The 21162-nt window shown below is 48.4% G+C and overlaps 1 protein-coding gene across 2 annotated transcripts in view; it reads right to left on the bottom strand.

Moving 5' to 3' along the window:
• LIN54 (lin-54 DREAM MuvB core complex component) overlaps window positions 1-20576 on the bottom strand; it is a 75623-nt gene extending 55047 nt beyond the window's left edge. The window contains exon 1 of one of the 2 annotated variants that reach the window (XM_038742503.1): window positions 20473-20576. The gene's annotated coding sequence lies outside the window, so the exon portion shown is untranslated. Of the gene's footprint in view, window positions 1-6861; window positions 7078-20472 lie in introns of those variants that run through there. The other variant, XM_038742504.1, reaches the window with a different exon arrangement.
• Between the last annotated feature and the right edge of the window lie 586 nt (window positions 20577-21162).

The following is a 21162-nucleotide window of genomic DNA, read 5'->3' as shown; positions in this document are numbered from 1 at the left end:
TCAGACGACCTGGGTTCTGGTCCCAGAGCTGCCCTTTGCCTCCTGTGAGACCTTGGGCAAGTCACTTAACATCTCTATGCCTCAGTTTTCTCACCTGTAGAGAACAAAACCTGTTCTCCCACCTATTTAGACTATGAACCCTGAGTGTGACAGGGATTATGTCCGATGTGATTATCTGTATCTACTCCAGTATACTACTTGGCTCATTGTAAGCACTAAACATATTACAATTATTATTATTTCCTTTGTTTGACAGGCTGAAGATGATGTTTATATTCAAGGGATGGTATTTGGTACATTCATAACAAGAATAGGCCTTTGCCAATCCCACGCCACCCACGAGAGCATCACTGCTAATTCAATCATGTCCGTCTTAGACAGAATTTTTGGAGTCCACAACTCCTTTTACGGAATTTTTTATTAGCTTACTATGTGCCAGGCACTGTTCTAAGCACAGAGATAGATACAAGCTAATCAGGTTGGGCACTGTTCATGTCCCACGTAGGGCTCACAGTCTTAATCCCCATTTTACAGATGAGGTAACTGAGGCACAGAAAGGTTGTGACTTGCCTAACCACGCAGTTTGCACTTCTCGTAAACACAGTGTTAAATTTAATGCCCTTCGCATATGGCTTCCTGTGATGGTTGGTGAACCAGACGGACTGGCTCTGAGGGAAGAGCTAAATGTTGACACACCTGCAGGGGTCCAGGGGAGATGTCTTCTAAGAGCAGAATGCAATGGAACTGTAATTGGTAGACTAGGGCCACTAGTCAACTTAACAGTCAATATAAAGGTTAGGGGGAAATTCATTCATTCATTCATTCATTCATTCAATCGTATTTATTGAGGGCTTACTGCGTGCGGAGCACTGTACTAAGCGCTTGGGAAGTACAAGCTGGCAACATATAGAGACTGTCCCTACCCAACAGCGGGCTCACAATCTAGAAGGGGGAGACAGACAACAAAACAAAACATATTAACAAAATAAAATAAATAGAATAGTAAATATGTACAAGTAAAATAGAGTAATAACTATGTACAAACATATATACAGCTGCTGTGGGGAGGGGAAGGAGGTAAGGCGGGGGGATGGGGAGGAGAGGAAGGAGGGGGCTCAGTCTGGGAAGGCCTCCTGGAGGAGGTGAGCTCTCAGTAGGGCCTCCAAAAGGACAACTGGGACAGCCAGGAGCAGAGTGGACCTTCCTACGGAACTGCCCGAGCTGAACTTGGCGGTTTACTCTCCTCCAAAGGGAAGTCAGGGACAGTCTAGGCTAGAGGGGCCTCTTGGCCAGGGGACACCCGGGCCTCACCAGCCCATTACAGACCTGAACACCGGATGGTACCGATCATCCAGCGGTAGAAGACTCTAGCCCCCGGGTTGAGGGCTTAAATAGTGTCAGAAATCTCATCGCCCCTGAGTTGGAGGCTTAACAGAAGCAGGATCCTTTACTATTAATGTTTTCTTCATAAATGTTTTCTTTAATAAATGTTTCCTTACTGTGATACTGAATGCTAAGTGCTCTGCACATAGTAAGCGCTCAATAAATACGATTGATTGATTGATTGATTGAATATCATGGTTTATTCCGTTTGTACAGCTGAGTCATGAGCCGCCCCCGACCCTGTCCCTGACTCTACTGGGAGGTAACACTTGCCCAAGGTCACAGAGCAGACAAGTGGTGAAGCTGGGATTAAAATCCAGGTCCTTCTGACACCCAGGCCACCCAGGCAGTGCTTCTCTGCACTGAGCAAGCAGCATGGCTTAGTGGAAAGAGCACGGGCTTGGGAGTCAGGGGTAGTGGGTTCTAATCCCGGCTCCGCCACTTGTCAGCTGGGTGACTTTGGGCAAGTCACTTAACTTCTCTATGACTCAGTTACCTCATCTGTAAAATGGGGATTAAATCAATCAATTGTATTTATTGAGCACTTACTGTGTGCAGAGCACTGTACTAAGCGCTTGGGAAGCACAAGTTGGCAACATATAGGGACAGTCCCTACCCAACAGTGGGCTCACAGTCTAAAAGGGGCAGACGGGGAACAAAACCAAACATACTAACAAAATAAAATAAACAGAATAGATATGTACCAGTAAAATAAATAAATAAATAAATAGAGTAATAAATATGTACAAACATATATACATATATACAGGTGCTGTGGGGACGGGAAGGAGGTAAGATGATGGGGATGAAGAGGGGGACAAGGGGGAGAGGAAGGAAGGGGCTCAGTCTGGGAAGGCCTCCTGGAGGAGGTGAGCTCTCAGTAGGGCCTTGAAGGGAGGAAGAGAGCTAGCTTGGTGGATGGGCAGAGGGAGGGCATTCCAGGCCCGGGGGGATGATGTGGGCAGGGGGTCGATGGCGGGACAGGCGAGAACGAGGTACGGTGAGGAGATTAGCGGCAGAGGAGCGGAGGGTACGGGGTGGGCTGTAGAAGGAGAGAAGGGAGGTGAGGTAGGAGGGGGCGAGGTGATGGAGAGCCTTGAAGCCCAGGGTGAGGAGTTTCTGCCTGATGCGCAGATTGATTGGTAGCCACTGGAGATTTTTGAGGAGGGGAGTAACATGCCCAGAGCGTTTCTGGACAAAGACAATCCGGACAGCAGCATGAAGTATGGATTGAAGTCGGGAGAGACACGAGGATGGGAGATCAGAGAGAAGGCTGATGCAGTAGTCCAGACGGGATATGATGAGAGCTTGAACATGCAGGGTAGCGGTATGGATGGAGAGGAAAGGGCAGATCTTGGCAATGTTGCGGATTAAAGACTGTAAGCCCCACATGGGATAACCTCATTACCTCGTATCCTCCCCAGTGCTTAGAACAGTGCTTGACACATAGTAAGCACTTAATACCATCATCATCATCATCATCATCACTGTAACTTGTGCACAAAGCTATCTTCTTTGGAAAATGTACTGATAGAGAAGCCGATTTTTGATTTCCCCAATAATTTTCAGCAAATAACCCAGCATTCTAAACCCAAACCTCAGCTTTCACAATCTCAAAAATTGTTAGGAAACCATTTGGCATCCTTAAACACAAATGAAAACTGAAAATCAAGTACAATGGAGATTCCTCTCAAATTTTTGCTCTACACCACATGTGAATTCAATACAGCTCTCCTATAAAAGTGAGGGTTACATTCCCAACAAGCCCTACATTAAGGAAAATGTGTGTTACACCAGAATACCTTGACCAACACTCCTTGATGGATGCATAAGCGATTCTTCTAACAATATAGCCTGGCCTAGTGAAAAGAGTCCCAGGCCTGGGAGTCAGAAGGACCTGGGTTCTAATCCTGACTCTGCCACTTGTCTGCTGTATGACTTTGGGCAAGTCCCTTGATTTCTCTGGGCCTCAGTTACCTCATTTGTAAAATGGGGATTAAGACTGAGCCCCATGAAGGACCTGGACTGTGTCCAACCTGTTCAGCTTGCATCTACTCCAGCGTTTAGTACAGGGCCTGGCACATAGTAAGTACTTAAATACCATAAAAAAGACAAAGACAAAGAAAAAAACCACCCAAAACATCTCAGGGAATGTGTCTACCAACTCTGCTGTACTGAATTTGCCCAAATGACTAGTATGGTGTCCTGCACACAGTGAGCACTCAGTAAATATGATTTTTTTCAACCACAGAACTGCCTCTAACAGTACCTAATCTAGTGGTTTTTATTGTGACTGCTATAGTTTTGCAAATTTTGTAATTTCATAAGATACCGTAGTTGGACCCTAAGCTCCTAACTATTGTACTGTACTCTCCCAAGTGCTTTTTATGGTGCTCTGTATACAGTAAGCACTCAAATGATAATAATAATAATAATGATGGTATTTGTTAAGCGCTTAAAAGCACTGAATTTACTTGCCCAAATTATCTTAAGAGGAGATTTCCTGTCTTTTCCAAATATACTCCCCTCTCCTGTTTCTCCAACCCCGTCCCACTGCATCTTATCAAACACTTGTCCCCTCCCTCCCTCCCTGACCACCATCTTCAACCACTCACTTTACAATGGTTTCTTCCCCTTGGCTTTCAAACGTATTCACGTATCCCCTATCCTTAAAAATAAAAACCTCTCATGGTCCCATCTCTCCTTTCAACCATTCCCCTGTGCAAACTCCCCAGGAGAGTTGTCTACATTTCCTCCAATTTAGATTCCACCCCCTCCACTCCATGGAAACTTTAAGGTCACTAATGACCTCCTTCATGCCAAATCCTGCAGCCTTTACTCCACCCTAATCCTCCTCGATCTCCCAGCTCCTTCAACAATATGGACCACCCCCTTCTTCTTGAAACACTACTAATCCTGGCTTCAATTACACTGTCTTCTCCTGGTTCTTCTATCTCTCGGTCCTCTCCTTCTTAGCCTCTTTTACAGGGTCCTCCTGTTCCCCATCCTCTTAACAGTGGGAGTCCCAAAAGGATATTTCTGGAACCCCTTCTATTTTCCATCTACACCCATTCCCTTGGAAAGCTCATTCAACCTCAACTATCATCTCTTACGTGGATGATTACCCAACCTACCTCTCCAAACTTGATGTCTCTCCTCTGCAGCAACTCCTAACCACCTACTTCAAAGCATTTGATCAGCTCACTGTCCCCAAACCTTACCTCACTGATTTCCTACTACAACCCAATCGGCATACTTTGTTCCTCTAATGTTAACTTACTCGCTGTACTTCGATCTCATCTATCAATCAATCAATCGTATTTATTGAACGCTTACTGTGTGCAGAGCACTGTATTAAGTGCTTGGGAAGTACAAGTTGGCAACATATAGAGATGGTCCCTACCCAACAGTGGTCTCACAGTCTAGAAGGGGGAGACAGAGAACAAAACAAAACATATTAACAAAATAAAATCAATAGAATAGATATGTACAAGTAGAATAAATAGAGTAATAAATACGAACAAACATATATACATATATACAGGTGCTGTGGGAAAGGGAAGGAGGTAAGGCGGGGGGGGGAGGAGGGGGAGAGAAAGGAGGGGGCTCCGTCTGGGAAGGCCTCCTGGAGGAGGTGAGCTCTCAGTAGGGCCTTGAAGGGAGGAAGAGAGCTAGCTTGGCGGATGGGCAGAGGGAGGGCATTCCAGGCCGGGGGATGACGTGGGCTGGGGGCTGACAGCAGGACAGGTGAGAACGAGGCACGGTGAGGAGATTAGCGGCAGAGGAGCGGAGGGTGCGGGCTGGGCTGGAGAAGGACAGAAGGGAGGTGAGGTAGGACGGGGTGAGGTGATGGAGAGCCTTGAAGCCCAGGGTGAGGTGTTTCTGCCTGATGCGTAGGTTGATTGGTAGCCACTGGAGATTTTTGAGGAGGGGAGTAACATGCCCAGAGCGTTTCTGGACAAAGACAATCCGGGCAGCGGCATGAAGTATGGATTGAAGTGGGGGAGACAAGAGGATGGGAGATCGGAGAAGAGGCTGATACAGTAGTCCAGACGGGATAGGATGAGAGCGAAGCGGAGTTCTCTCCGCAAACCACTTGCCCACATCCTCCTTCTGGTCTGGAACTCCCTAACCCTTCATACACAACAAGCCACCACTCTCCTCACCTTCAAAGCTTTATTAAAATCATATCTCCTCCAACAGGCCTGCCCTGACTAAGCTCTTATTTCTCCTACTCCCTTCTGTGTCATCTCTGCACTTGGAACTGATATTTGCACTTGATAGTCATCCCACCCTCCTCCCTACAGCACTTACTTATATATCTGATTTATTTTAATGCCTGCCACCCCCTCTAGACTGTGAGCTCCTTGCAGATAGAGAACAAGTCTACCAACTCTATTATACTGTACTCTCCCAAGTGCTTAGTTCAGTGTCTGATCTGCAGACTTGCATTTCCTCCTGCTTTCAGGACATCTCTACTTGGATGCTCTGCCGACGCCTCAAATTTAGCGTATCCAAAACAGAACTCACCTTCCCACTCAAACCTTGTCCTCTCCATCTTTCCCCCACAGTATTCTCCCTGTCTCACAAGCGCATTACCTTGGCATCATCCTTGACTCATCCCTCTCACTCAACCACATACTCAATCTGTCCCCAAATCCTGTTGGTTCCACCTTCACAACCCTGCTAAAGTCTGCCCTTTCTTCTCCATCTAAACTGCAATCACGCTGATCCAGACACTTATACCATCCCACCTGGACTACTGAGTCAACCTCCTTATTAATCTCCCAGCCTCCTGTCTTCCCCACTCCAGTCCCTACTTCACCCTGTTGCCTGGGTCACTTTTCCTTTTAAAAAAAAAAAAACAACACACACACACAATTCAGTCCACATCTCCCCACTACTAAAGAATCTTCAGTGGTTTGTCCATCACTTTGCGCATGAAACAGAAACTCCTTTCCACTGGTTTTAAGGAACTCAATCATCTCTCCCCTTCCTATTTTACCTTGCTGACCTCCGATTACAACCCAACCTGCACCCTTCACTGCCTATAAGGCCAAACCTACTCAGTGTAACTCAATCTCATCTATGTCGCTACCAACCCCTTGCCTACGTCTTCCCTCTTCCTGGAACTCCCTCTCCCTTCACAGAGAACAAAACACCATTCTCCCCACTTTCAAACAGCATAGTAAGTGCTTAATAAATGCCATCATTATTATTCAAAGCCTTATTAAAATCATATCTCCTCCAAGAGGCCTTCCTTAAGCCCTCATTTCCCCTACTCCCTCTTCTGCATTGCCTATGCATTTGATATTCACCCCACCTTCAGCACGTATGAGCATATCTATTAGTTTTATGTCTGTCTACCCCTCTAGAACATAAACTCCTATGGGCAGAAGGTCTGCCATCTCTGCTGTATTGTATTTTCCCAGGTGGCTTAGTATAGTGCTCTACCCAGAGTAAGCACTCAATAAATACCATTGAAGCAGCAGGAATAGGGTGCAAAGGCTCCAGATGTCTTGTCCTTATTGCCTGTTGAGGATGAACTGAATTGTGATAGGGCAACGATGAAGGAAAGTTCTTTCCCTGAGATTGTTTAGGGCCTGAAGGAGGAGGATGAGGAGGAGGCTACAGCGCAGCAGGGAGGGGGAATTTGTTCACTGAGATGGGTGCTGAGAGATAGCGTGAACCCAGAGAAGACAAGTTAATTCATTGTGCAGCACCTAGGAGAACAAAACAGAAGATATCTTCATACATTCTCAAGTCCCTTCCTCTTCAACTAACTTCCCTCCTTTTCTCCTCTCCTTGTCGCCAGACTTCATTCTTATATGATCATATAATTACCTCACTCATGCTTTAATGTAACAAAACATGAAGGGAAAAAGTAGGGTAATTACAGTGAAAAACAATACATTTTTTAATAAGGGTACAACAACAAAAAATACTAGCTAAGAGATAAAGAAACATAGGCTACAGATGAACAATCTCTTAGCTAATCAGATTGGACACAGTCCATGTCCCTCGTTTTAATCCCATTTTACAGAAGAGGTAACAGGCACAGAGAAGTGAAGTGACTTGCCCAAGGTCACACAGCAGACGTGATGGAGCTGGGCTTACAACGCAGGTCCTTCTGCCCACCCAGGCCTGTGCTCTACCCTCTAGGCCGTACTCTTTCTCTAACTACATAAGTGCTGTGGGACGAATATGTACCTCAATCTCATCTATCTTGCCGCGGACCCCTCATCCATATCCTGTCTTTGGCCTGGAACCCCCTCCCCCTTCATATCGGAGGGACCGCTTCCCCACTTTTTTTTAATGGTGTTTGTTAAGCGCTTACTATATGCCAGGCACTGTATTCATTCAATCGTATTTATTGAGCGCTTACTGTGTGCAAAGCACTGTACTAAGCGCTTGGGAAGTACAAGTCGGCACTGTACTAAGCACTGGGGTAAATACTCGAGAATCAGGTTGGACATCATCCCTGCTCCACATGGGGAAGTTAAGTGACTTGCCCAAGGTCACGCAGCAGACAAGCGGCAGAGCCAGGATTAGAACCAGGTCCTTCTGACTCTCAGGCTTGTGCTCTATCCTCTAGGCCATGCTGCTTCTTAATAAATACGATTGATTAAAATTGAGTATGTGGGTGATAGCCATCCCTATTTCAAGTCTATACTGAACCATAAGTGGAAAGAGAAACACAGCAGTTGCCAGCAAAAACAGATGCTGCCCAGCCAGTGAAGCTGCCAACGCTCAGGTGCGACAGTGTCACACACCGGTGTTTTTCCCCGTGAGGCCCAACAGAGCTCACTGTTGGGTGGAGCTACATACAACAGGGCTCCAGATAACAAAAGAAACCACCCTTCCAGGCCTTAAGTGGAGCTGGACCTCAGGATTTGGTCCGAGGCACAGCATACCAATGAGAATTCACTGCTCAGGAAACATGGAGTTAGTTAGCGTTTCAGGGTGAGGCAGTACGGCCTGTTCAATCAAGCTTTGTGGCTAGTGTATTTTTAAAATGTCTTTGTAATTTGTACATGTTCAAATCGATAAAGGCATATGCTACTCCCACACAGGATTGAGTTCAACGTACCTGCTTTAAATCCAAACATCCATCTTTTGTTTCTTGGGCATTTCTCCTAGCCGTGGGCCCATCTTGTCACTCATGGTCACACTCAACAAGCAAATGGTGGAGCTAGGCCTAGAATCTGCATCTGCTGATTCCCAATCCCATGCTCTTTTCTACTAGGCCACACTATCTGACTCACTTCATTTCTTATTCTACAGCATTCATTTCTTATTCTACAGTACAGTGCTCTGCACACAGTAAGCACTTAATAAATGATGATGATTCTTGCTTTATATTGACAATTCGCTTTTAAATTTAAAATGTTGAATTTTTATATGTTTGTGTCACTCTGAGGGCATAACCATTATGCTTGTACATATTTATTACTCTATTTATTTATCTATTTTACTTGTACATATCTATTTATTTTCTTTTGTTAGTATGTTTGGTTTTGTTCTCTGTCTCCCCCTTCTAGACGGTGAGCCCACTGTTGGGTAGGGACCGTGTCTATATGTTGCCAAATCCAACGGCTCACACTCTGTCCTAATCCTCCTCGACCTCTCAGCTGCCTTCAACACTGTGGATCACCCCCTTCTCCTCAACACGCTATCTGACCTTGGCTTCACAGACTCCGTCCTCTCCTGGTTCTCCTCTTATCTCTCCGGTGGTTCATTCTCAGTCTCTTTTGCAGGCTCCTCGTCCCCCTCCCATCCTCTTACTGTGGGGGTTCCCCAAGGTTCAGTGCTTGGTCCCCTTCTGTTCTCGATCTACACGCACTCCCTTGGTGACCTCATTCGCTCCCACGGCTTCAACTATCATCTCTACGCTGATGACACCCAGATCTACATCTCTGCCCCTGCTCTCTCCCCCTTTCTCCAGGCTTGCATCTCCTCCTGCCTTCAGGACATTTCCATCTGGATGTCTGCCCGCCACCTAAAACTCAACATGTCCAAGACTGAACTCCTTGTCTTCCCTCCCAAACCTTGCCCTCTCCCTGACTTTCCCATCACTGTTGACGGCACTACCATCCTTCCCGTCTCACAAGCCCGCAACCTTGGTGTCATCCTCGACTCCGCTCTCTCATTCACCCCTCACATCCAAGCCGTAACCAAAACCTGCTGGTTTCAGCTCCGCAACATTGCCAAGATCCGCCCTTTCCTCTCCATCCATACCGCTACCATGCTCGTTCAAGCTCTCATCCTATCCCGTCTGGACTACTGCATCAGCCTTCTCTCTGATCTCCCATCCTCGTGTCTCTCCCCATTTCAATCCATACTTCATGCTGCTGCCCGGATTATCTTTGTCCAGAAACGCTCTGGGCATATTACTACCCTCCTCAAAAATCTCCAATGGCTACCAATCAATCTGCGCATCAGGCAGAAACTCCTCACCCTGGGCTTCAAGGCTCTCCATCACCTTGCCCCCTCCTACCTCACCTGCCTTCTCTCCTTCTACAGCACACCCAGCACACCCAGCTTCTACAGCAGCGTGGCTCAGTGGAAAGAGCCCGGGCTTTGGAATCAGAGGTCACGGGTTCAAATCCTGGCTCCGCCACTTGTCAGCTGTGTGACTTTGGGCAAGTCATTTCACTTCTGTGAGCCTCAGTTACTTCATCTGTAAAATGGGGATGAAGACTGTGAGCCCCCCCCGTGGGACAACCTGATCACCTTGTAACCTCCCCAGCACTTTGAACAGTGCTTTGCACATAGTAAGCACTTAATAAGTGCCATTATTATTATTTAGAGAAGCAGCGTGGCTCAGTGGAAAGAGCCCGGGCTTTGGAGTCAGAGGTCATAGGTTCAAATCCCGGCTCCGCCAATTGTCAGCTGTGTGACTTTGAGCAAGTCACTTCACTTCTCTGGGCCTCAGTTACCTCATCTGTAAAATGGGGATTAAGATTGTGAGCCCCCCGTGGGACAACCTGATCACCTTGTAATTTCTCCAGCGCTTAGAACAGTGCTTTGCACATAGTAAGCGCTTAATAAATGCCATTATTACACCCCGCACCCTCCACTCCTCTGCTGCTAATCTCCTCACCGTACCTCGTTCTCACCTGTCCCGCCATCGACTCCCGGCCCACGTCATCCCCCGGGCCTGGAATGCCCTCCCTCTGCCCATCCGCCAAGCTAGCTCTCTTCCTCCCTTCAAGGCCCTACTGAGAGCTCACCTCCTCCAGGAGGCCTTCCCAGACTGAGCCCCTTCCTTCCTCTCCCCCTCGTCCCCTCTCCATCCCCCCATCTTACCTCCTTCCCTTCCCCACAGCACCTGTATATATGTATATATGCTTGTACATATTTATTACTCTATTTATTTATTTATTTTACTTGTACATATCTATTCTATTTATTTTATTTTGTTAGTATGTTTGGTTTTGTTCTCTGTCTCCCCCTTCTAGACTGTGAGCCCGCTGTTGGGTAGGGACCGTCTCTATATGTTGCCAACTTGTACTTCCCAAGCATTTAGTACAGTGCTCTGCACACTGTAAGCGCTCAGTAAATACGATTGATGATGATGATGATAAAACTGCCTATGGTAGGTTCTCACTCCTTAGGTGGTCCTTGTCAGTGTGGCCTAGTGGAAAGAGCACAGGCCTGGGGTTCTAATCCTAGACTGCTACTTGTCTCTGTACCTGCTTTGTGAACTTGGGCAATTCACTTAACTTTTCTGTGTCTCAGTTACCTCACTTGTGAAAAAGGGATTCAATATCTGGTCTCCCTCTTATTTAGACTGTGAGCCCTGAGTGGGACGGGGACTAGGTCTGACCTAATTAACGTGTCTTTTCCCCAGTGCTTACAACAGTGCTTGACACATAGTTAGAGCTTAACAAATACCATGATAATAATAATAATAACATTAACACCACCAACAAGGGATTGGCCAGGTGTGGCATCAATACCATCCATACTGGGTGAGGCTAGATGGCCCGAGAAGGATGGTTCATGAAGATGGGATCTGGATTCACCATATTTTCGAGAGGTCTTTCCCCATTAGAAGACTGCAGGCTGTAAGCTCCATGGGGTCAGGAATCATATCTACCAACTCTGCTGTACTGTGCTCATCAAAATGCTCTGTACACATTCATTCATTTAGTCGTATTTATTGAGCACTTACTGTGTGCAGAATACTGTACTAAGCACTTGGGAAAGTATAATTCAGCAACAGAGAGACAATTCCAGCCCACAACGAGTTCAATAAGCGGCAGCATGGCCTACTGGAAAGAACTTGGGGCTGGGAGCCAAAGGACCTGTATTCTAATCCCGGCTCTGCCAACTGCTTGCTACGTGACCTTGGTCATGTTGCATTTAACTTTTCCATGCCTCAGTTCCCTCATCTGTAAAATGGGGATTAAATCCTACTCTCTCCAACTTAAGACTGTGAACCCCATGTGGGATAAACTTGTATCTACCCCCAACAACTTATGACAATGCTTTGACACCTAGTAAGCACTTAAATACCATAAGAAATAAGTAATATGTATCATTGATGAGTACAGTGCTCTGCACGCAGTAAGAGCTTAATAAATATGATTGAATGAATTGATTGATGGATCTGAGGGGTAACTGATGGGCAGGTGGTTTTGCAGTCAGGCAACTGCTGGGATTGGGCCCTTCTAATCAGCTCGGAAGTACAAGCAACTGTCTAAGGGTCAAACAATGACCACTTGCCAACGGACGTCTGCTGTTGTTGAGATGCCATCAACGGTCAACACAGAGGGTACCTGCTCTCGCTACCGGCCATCTCGCAATACAAACTGCTGAGCACAGGGAGACAACACGATTGAGTGCGGGTGGCTCGGGGCAAGTCTCACTGAAAAAGCAAATCACCTGGACGTTCCACTGGCAGGAGGCCACAGCCATCAGCTCTCCTTCCTAACCATCGCTAGGTGAGACACACTCACCAGACTACCTTCCTGAACAGAGTGTGCAACAGAGGCTCTCTCAAAGACAATCACACCCGTGGATGCGGTCTCCCCGTCGGCAGGGACAGCTCCAAACCAAACAAAGAATCTACAGAGCCAGAGCTTTCTCTCTTGAGGAGGATCAGCAGTAGGAAAGGATCAGGCCAACAGCCCAGATGGTCCTCAGCTTCTACCCACAACTGAGCAGAGCAGAACTTCAGATCCCACAATAGTAGAGAAGCAGTGTGGCTCGGTGGCAAGAACCCGGGCTTGGGAGTCAGAGGTCGTTGGCTTCTAATCCCGACTCCACCACTTGTCTGCTGTGGGACTTTGGACCAACCACTTCACTTCTCTGTGCCTCAGTTCCCTCATCTGTAAAATGGAAAGTAAGACTGTGAGCCCCATGTTGGACAACCTGATTACCTTGTATCTATCCCAGCACTTAGCACAGTGCTTGAACCATAGTAAGCACTTAACAAATATCATCATTATTATTATGTTGAGAAGCAGCATGGTTCAGTGGAAAGACCAGGGGCTTTGGAGTCAGATGTCATGGGTTCAAATCCTGGCTCCGCCAATTGTCAGCTGTGTGACTTTGGGCAAGTCACTTAACTTCTCTGTGCCTCAGTTACCTCATCTGTAAAATGGGGATTAAGATTGTGAGCCCCCCGTGGGACAACCTGATCACCTTGTAACCTCCCCAGCGCTTAGAACAGTGCTTTGCACATAGTATGCACTTAATAAATGCCATTATTATTATTATTATTAGTCCGTGGGAAGAGTGAAGAGGCTACAACCAGCAGGTCTCCCTGGCTTCAGAACCCAGCTGATCCTGAAGTCCCTTCCAACTCCATGACAGTCCAACATCCACTCCAGAGCACCTGAAGTACATTGTATAGAACTCAAAACCCAGTGAAAAGTTCCACAGCACTAAACACAATCATGTTGCACTCAAGATGATCCACTGCAATCAATCAATCAATCGTATTTATTGAGCGCTTACTGTGTGCACAGCACTGTACTAAGTGCTTGGGAAGTACAAGTTGGCAACATATAGAGACGGTCCCTACCCAATAGTGGGCTCAAAGTCTAGAAAGGGGAGACAGAGAACAAATCCAAACATATTAACAAAATAAAATAAATAGAATAGATATGTACAAGATAAATAGAGTAACAAATATATACAAACAAAGATACATATATACAGGTGCTGTGGGGAAGGGAAGGAAGTAAGGCACGGGGGATGGAGAGGGGGAGGAGGGGGAGAGGAAGGAGGGGGCTCAGTCTGGGAAGGCCCCCTGGAGGAAGTGAGCTCTCAGTAGGGCCTTGAAGGGAGGAAGAGAGCTAGCTTGGCGGATGTGCGGAGGGAGGGCATTCCAGGCCAGGGGGATGACGTGGGCCGGGGGTCGATGGCGGGACAGGCGAGAACGAGGCACGGTGAGGAGATTAGCGGCAGAGGAGCGGAGGGTGCGGGCTGGGCTGGAGAAGGACAGAAGGGAGGTGAGGTAGGAGGGGGCAAGGTGATGGAGAGCCTTGGAAGCTGAGGGGGAGGAGTTTCTGCCTGATGCGTAGGTTGATTGGTAGCCAATGGAGATTTTTGAGGAGGGGAGCAACATACCCAGAGCGTTTCTGGACAGAGACAATCCGGGCAGCGGCGTGAAGTATGGATTGAAGTGGGGAGAGACTGGAGGATGGGAGATCGGAGAGGAGGCTGATACAGTAGTCCAGACGGGATAGGATGAGAGCTTGAACGAACAGGGTAGCGGTTTGGATGGAGAGGAAAGGGCGGATCTTGGCAATGTTGCGGAGCTGAGACCGGCAGGTTTTGGTGACGGCTTGGATGTGAGGGTGAACGACAGAGTGGAGTCGAGGATGACACCAAGATTGCGGGCTTGTAAGACGGGAAGGATGGTAGTGCCATCCACAGTGATGGGAAAGTCAGGGAGAGGGCAGGGTTTGGGAGGGAAGACAAGGAGTTCAGTCTTGGACATGTTGCGTTTTAGGTGGCGGGCAGACATCCAGATGGAGGTGTCCCGAAGGCAGGAGGAGATGCGAGCCTGGAGGGAGGGGGAGAGAGCAGGGGCAGAGATGTAGATTTGGGTGTCATCAGCGTAGAGATGATAGCTGAAGAAGTGGGAGCAAATGAGGTCACCAAGGGAGTGAGTGTAGATTGAGAACTGAAGGGGACCAAGAACTGAACCCTGAGGAACCCCCACAGTAAGGGGATGGGAGGGGGAGGAGGAGCCTACAAAAGAGACTGAGAAAGAAAGACCAGATAGATAAGAGGAGAACCAGGAGAGGATGGAGTCTGTGAAGCCATGGTTGGATAGCGTGTTGAGGAGAAGGGGGTGGTCCACAGTGTCGAAAGCAGCTGAGAGGTCAAGGTGGACTAGGACAGAGTATGAGCCATTGGATTTGGCAAGCAGGAGGTCATTGGTGACCTTTGAGAGGGCAGTTTCCGTGGAATGTAGGGGATGGAAGCCAGACTGGAGGGGGTCGAGGAGAGAGTTGGTGTTGAGGAATTCGAGGCAGCGCATGCAGACGACTCATTCAATAAGGCTTTGAAGGTGGGGAGAGTGATTGTCTGCCAGATACGAAGAGAGACAGAAGCACCACATGGGCGAGGGGTCGGTGGTGAGAAAGATGAGATTGAGTTACAGTGAGTGGGTTGACAGGGGACTGAAGTGTACGGGCTAGGTTATAGAAGCAGAGCAACAAGGTAAGGTAGGAGGGGCAAGGTGACTGAGATCCTCAAAACTCTTCAGTGGCTGTCCGTCAACCTTTGTATCAAGCAAAAACTCCCCACTGTTGGCTTCACAGCTGTCCATCAACTTGCCCCGTCCTGCTTCACCTCCTTTCTCTCCTTCTACAGTCCAGCCCAAACACCCCATTTGTCTGCTGCTAACCTCCTCACCATGCCTTGTTAACATCTGTCCCACTGAAGACCTTTTGCCTGGAATGCCCTCCCTCCTCACATCTGCCAAACCAGCATACTTCCCCCCTTCAAAGCCCTCCTGAAAGCTCACCTCCTCCAGGAAGCCTTCCCAGACTGAGCCCCCCCCTTTCCTCTGCTCTACCCCCATCCCTGCCCCACAGCACTTGTGTGCACAAGTACATACTTATTATTCTATTTATTTTATTAATGATGTATATATATCTATAATTCTATTTATTTATATGGATGCTATCGATGCCTGTCTACTTGTTTTGCTTTGCTTTCTTGTCTGTCTCCCCTTCTAGACTGTGAGCCCATTGTTAGGTAGGGATTGTCTCTGTTGCTGAATTGTATTTTCCAAGACTTAGTACAGTGCTCTGCACACAGTAAGCGCTCAATAAATACAACAATGAATGAATGAATGAGTGCTTTAAAGCCCATGGTAAGGAGTTTCTGTTTGATGCAGTGGCGGGTTGGCAACCACCGGAGTTTCTTGAGTAGTGGGGAAACATGGACTGAACAGTTTTGTTGAAAAATAATTCCTTTAAAACACACCCCCATTGCCAACATTTCTTACAAAGTAATCAATAGGCATGCAAAATCACCGAAGTCCAAAACCTCCAGATAGCACAATAAGAATTTTTAAAGCCCTACAGTGAACCTGAATGTCTGTGCTTCTGCCTCTAGCAGGGAACACATGGTACCCCAAATCCCCAGGGACTAGTGCTTAACATGATCCAAACCCCTAACTGAAGCTAGGGCCCAATATCTCAAGACCAAAAGCGGTCTTGTGGTCCTTCTAGGCCTTGTCTGCAATTCAGAGTGGTGGCCACAGCAGCTAAAAGTCCTTTTTACTTCTCAGGATGATTAGTGATTTCAGCCCCTCTAGAGTGGAAGCTCCTTGTTGGCAGGGAACATGTCTACCAACTCGATTATACTGTAGTCTCCCAGGCACTCAGTACGGCGCTCTGCACACAGTAAGGACTCGATAAATACCAATGATTGACCGATTTGGTCTCTCACTCTAGTCAGGACACTCCTTTTTTAACTCACAAAAAGTATTCAAGATACTGGCCAGTGGCTCCAGCTGTTTGGGCCTCTGAAGAGGCCCAGTGTGACCGGGAGGGCTCCCGGCCAGAGGCCCAGTTTGGCAGGGGGGGCTCAGGGGACTCTCAAGGATCGCATCCAGTCTGCCAAAGCCTGGCTGGCTCCACTGGTCCAGCCATGAGGGTTGGAAGCTGAGATGTGATGGAAGCCACTAGCACTGCAGGTATGGAAGGGGCTGGGGGAGTTGCATTTTGAAAGCCCTGATCAACTGCAAGCTCATCGTGGGCAAGGATCGTCTCGGCCAACTTTTTTAACTGTGCTCTCCCGAGCACTTAGGGCAGTGCTCGGCACACAGCAAGTGTTAAATAAATACCACTTATCGAAGGTTTGAAAAGTTCAGGCGATAGGCTATCGCAACGGCTGATCCCCCATCTGCCCAACCTGTTCGATGGGGACGGGGATTTGGGGTTTCTATACAAACCAAGCTGCGACTAATTTTGGATAATCAAAATTCGATTAGAATTTACGGACATTCTTGGAGAGATCAAGGTGGAAGATCAAGGTGGACTTGTAAAATGGAACAGCACTCTGAATCCCCAACCAAATTCTGGACTCTGAGAGGAGCATTTATTTTCATACAGTAGAACATTCTCAAATGATTTATATTAATCTATTTTAATGTCTGGTTGTAAAATATTTGGGGACAATGATTAAGCTCATAAGCATCTCCCACCTTGTAATTATAGGAGCACTGCTGAATTTAGTATCTTGAGCTATTCTGAAAAGGAGTTTCGGCCTTCAAAAAATTAAAAAAGGATGTTCAAGTTGCAGCGTGGCCTAGTGGACGTAGCGTGGCCCTGGGAGTCAGAAGGACCCGGGTTCTAATTCTGCCTCCACCACTTGTTGGCCGTGTGATCTTGGACGAGCCCCTAATCTTCTCTGTGCCTCAGTTACCTCATCTGCAAAATGGGGATTAAGATCGTTAACCCCACGAGGGACGACGTCTGAACTCGTGTCGATCCCGACGCTTCATATAGTACCTGGATCAGAGTAAGTGCTTAACAAACAGCATTAAAAAAAAAATGTGGATTAAATCCACGCACAGAAAAACACTAAAATGCATTCCCGGTCTCTATTTCATATAATAATAATGGCATTTATTAAGCACTTACTATGTGCCAAGCACTGTTCTAAGCACTGGGGAGGTTACAAGGGGATCAGGTTGTCAGCGGGGGGCTCACAGTCTTAATCCCCATTTTACAGACGAAGTAACTGAGGCCCAGAGAAATTAAGTGACTTGCCCAAAGTCACACAGCTGACAAGCGGCAGAGCCGGGATTTGAACCATGACCTCTGACTCCAAAGCCCGGGCTCTTTCCACTGAGCCACGCTCGTGGCTAAAAAAATATATTAAGCACTCACAGGAGAGCAAATCTTTAAATTTAAGACATCCGGCTCCCCCCAGATGCATCAAATCGAAATGAAAACCGGAACAACTTTATGAATGAGGGACTGGTTCCTGAACGAAGCCTGACCCCCATTTTTACTAAAATTAGCCAGAATCAGGTACTCGATTGTAAATGAGTAATAGAGTTAGAGCAACATATGTACACTGCGTCACAGACCAGTCTTTTGAAGCGTTCAAACGCTACTGACTCACTGATCAGATAACCCACTTCTATTTCAATTCTAAGTAAAATGGACACGCTTACGCTCCCTGGCCTGGCAATCAACGGACCCGTGCCTTCTCCTGCTCAGTGCCCACCTAGTTTTTCCCCCCCTCTTCTTTCCAGACTGCAGCTTTTAAAATCCTTTCCCCCTGATCCCAGGTCCACCCTCCGGGGCCCAGAAACTCGTACCATAAAGGAGGCTAGTGCTGCAAAGGCGAAATCAGTGTGCTGTAAAAGCTGAAATGGGGAATACATTTAGAAGCACAATCGCAGACTTGGCAAGTCGAGGGATTTCCTGTACGGTATCGGCACCGGGGTAATTATACGTGTAAGACTTCCTAAATGTCAACTACATTAACGGTAGATTCGGAACTTGTTTCGGTCCAAGTGGTGAATCTGCCAGAAGGGAAACGATCGTTTTGCAAAATTATAGCAGAGGGCCCTTCTCCTGACTGCAGCGACTTCAACGGGACCCGTCTCAGGATGAGGATTAGAGGGAAAATGGCAAATATACACCGGCTGGTGGCAAGGAAAGTGCCACCACCGGCACGGTATAGCTGCTTCCCTAAGTGGCTCTGCGGGAGGACCCCGAAAATGTAAATTTCTGGAGAGACGGCTCATCAAAAGGGAATAAACTGGGTCCGACTGGGGGCTGTCTAGACTGTGGGCCCGTCGTTAGGGGTATCTGTTGCCGATCTGTCCTTCCCAAGCGCTTAGTCCAGTGCTCTGCACACAGTACGACTGAATGAATGTCCGACCCCGGATCGAGCTCACCGCACTCCCCTCCTGCAAGAAGCCCGCGAAACGAGGACGGGGAACGGGGATTTTTCCAGGGGAAAAGCCCGCGCCGCCCGGGAAGCCGTGAGCAGGCTGGCATTGCACCGGCCCTCCCCCTTCATTCATTCAATCGTATTTACTGAGCGCTTCCTGTGTGCAGAGCACTGTACTAAGCGCTTGGGAAGTACAAGTCGGCTACAGAGGCGGTCCCTACCCACCAACAGGCTCCCAGTCTAGAGGGGGGAGACAGACAAGGAAACGAAACACGCAGACAGGGGTCAAAATCGTCAGAACAAATAGAACTAAGGTTTCGTTCACTGTGACCGTGAGCTCACTGTCGGGGAACCAGCGTGTCTCGGCGGAAAGAGCCCGGGCCTTGGAGTCAGGGGTCATGGGTTCAAATCCCGGCTCTGCCACTTGTCAGCTGTGTGACTTTGGGCTAGTCACTTAACTTCTCTGGGCCTATTACCTCATCTGTAAAATGGGGATGAAGACTGTGAGCCCCCCGTAGGACAACCTGATCTCCTTGTAACCTCCCCTGCGGTTAGAACAGTGTTTTGCACACAGTAAGCGCTTAATGAATGCCATTATTATTATTATTCTCTGGGCCTCAGTTACCTCATCTGTAAAATGGGGATGAAGACTGTGAGCCCCCCGTGGGACAACCTGATCTCCTTGTAACCTCCCCAGCGCTTAGAACAGTGCTTTGCACACAGTAAGCGCTCAATAAATGCAGTTATTATTAGGGACCGTCTCGACTGTGAGCCCACTGTTGGGTAGGGACTGTCTCCATATGTTGCCAATTTGTACTTCCCAAGCGCTTAGTACAGTGCTCTGCACACGGTAAGCGCTCAATAAATACGATTGATGATGATGATATGTTGCCAACTTGTACTTCCCAAGCGCTTAGTACAGTGCTCTGCACACAGTAATCGCTCAATAAATACGATTGATGATGATGATGATGATGTTGCCAACTTGTACTTCCCAAGCGCTTAGTACAGTGCTCTGCACATAGTAAGTGCTCAATAGATACGATTGATGATGATATGTTGCCAACTTGTACTTCCCAAGCGCTTAGTACAGTGCTCTGCACACAGTAAGCGCTCAATACGATTGATATGTTGCCAACTTGTACTTCCCAAGCGCTTAGTCCAGTGCTCTGCACACAGTAAGCGCTCAATAAATACGATTGATTGATTAACAAAATAAATGGAATAGTAAACGTCCAAAATACAGTAATAAATCTGCACAAATATATACAAGAGGTGTGGGGAGGGGGAGGAGGCAGGGAGGAGGAGAGGGAAAAGGGGGCTCAGTCTGGGAAGGCCTCCTGGAGGAGGTGAGCCCGTGCCTCCGGCGAAGGGATCAATCGATCGTTTTTATCGAGCTCTGTACTAGTCCAAGTTGGCAACAACATCCGTGGGAAAGGCCCCGGGTTCCGCCTAGAACGGCCGAGCGCTGCGCCCCGGGGGTCCGGCCTAGGTGGCAGGATCCAGGGGCTGCCGGGGACGCGCCGGCGGTCGGTCGGTCGGTCGGTCCTCCGGTAAGGATGACGGCGGTTGCTAAGCGCTTACTAGGTGCACGGCACTGCCCTGGGCTTTGGCGGGAAGCCGGGTCCGGGGCCCGGCCCTTTGTGTCCTTCTTGGCCGGTGTGGCTCCGGCCCCGCTCTCCTCCCGCCGGGGCTGACACTCACCCGCCGCCGCCGCTTCCTCCTCCTCGTCGTCGGCTCGGGCTCCGTCTCCGGCGGCGGCGGCGCCTCCGAGAGCCAGACCGGGCGCGTTCAAAATCACGCGCCCCGCGCCATTTCCCCGCCGCATCCCATAATACCCCCCCGCCGCCGCCGCCGCCGCCGCCGGCTCCACTGCCCTGGCAACCGGCGATTGCGTCACAGCGCGCGCCCCCGGCTCCCTCCCCCCGGCGCGGGGGCGCGCGCCGCCCACGTGACCTCCGAGCATGCGCCCCACCAATCCGTCGAGTGGTGGCGACGGGCGCCCTGTCAGTCAGTCAGTCGACTTTATTGAGCGCCTGCCGGGTGCGGGGCACTGTACTAAGCGCTCGGGAAGCCCAAGTTGGCAACATCTAGAGACGGTCCCTACCCACCAGGGGGCTCACAGTCCAGAAGGGGGAGACAGAGAACAAAACCAAACATGTTAACAAAATAAAATAGATATGTACCAGTAAAATAAATAGAGTAATAGATATGTACAGATATATAGACATATAGACAGGTGCTGTGGGGAAGGGAAGGAGGTAAGGTGGTGTCACCCGTCGTCCGGGGACGGGTTCGTTCATCATCATCACCAATCGTATTTATTGAGCGCTTACTATGTGCAGAGCACTGGACTAAGCGCTTGGGAAGTTCAGTGATCGGCGAGGCGAGAGA

This window comes from Tachyglossus aculeatus, unplaced genomic scaffold (genome assembly GCF_015852505.1).
Source record: "Tachyglossus aculeatus isolate mTacAcu1 unplaced genomic scaffold, mTacAcu1.pri scaffold_12_arrow_ctg1, whole genome shotgun sequence".
Classification (NCBI taxonomy): Eukaryota; Metazoa; Chordata; class Mammalia; order Monotremata; family Tachyglossidae; genus Tachyglossus; species Tachyglossus aculeatus.
This window is presented reverse-complemented; position numbering and strand designations above follow the sequence as displayed.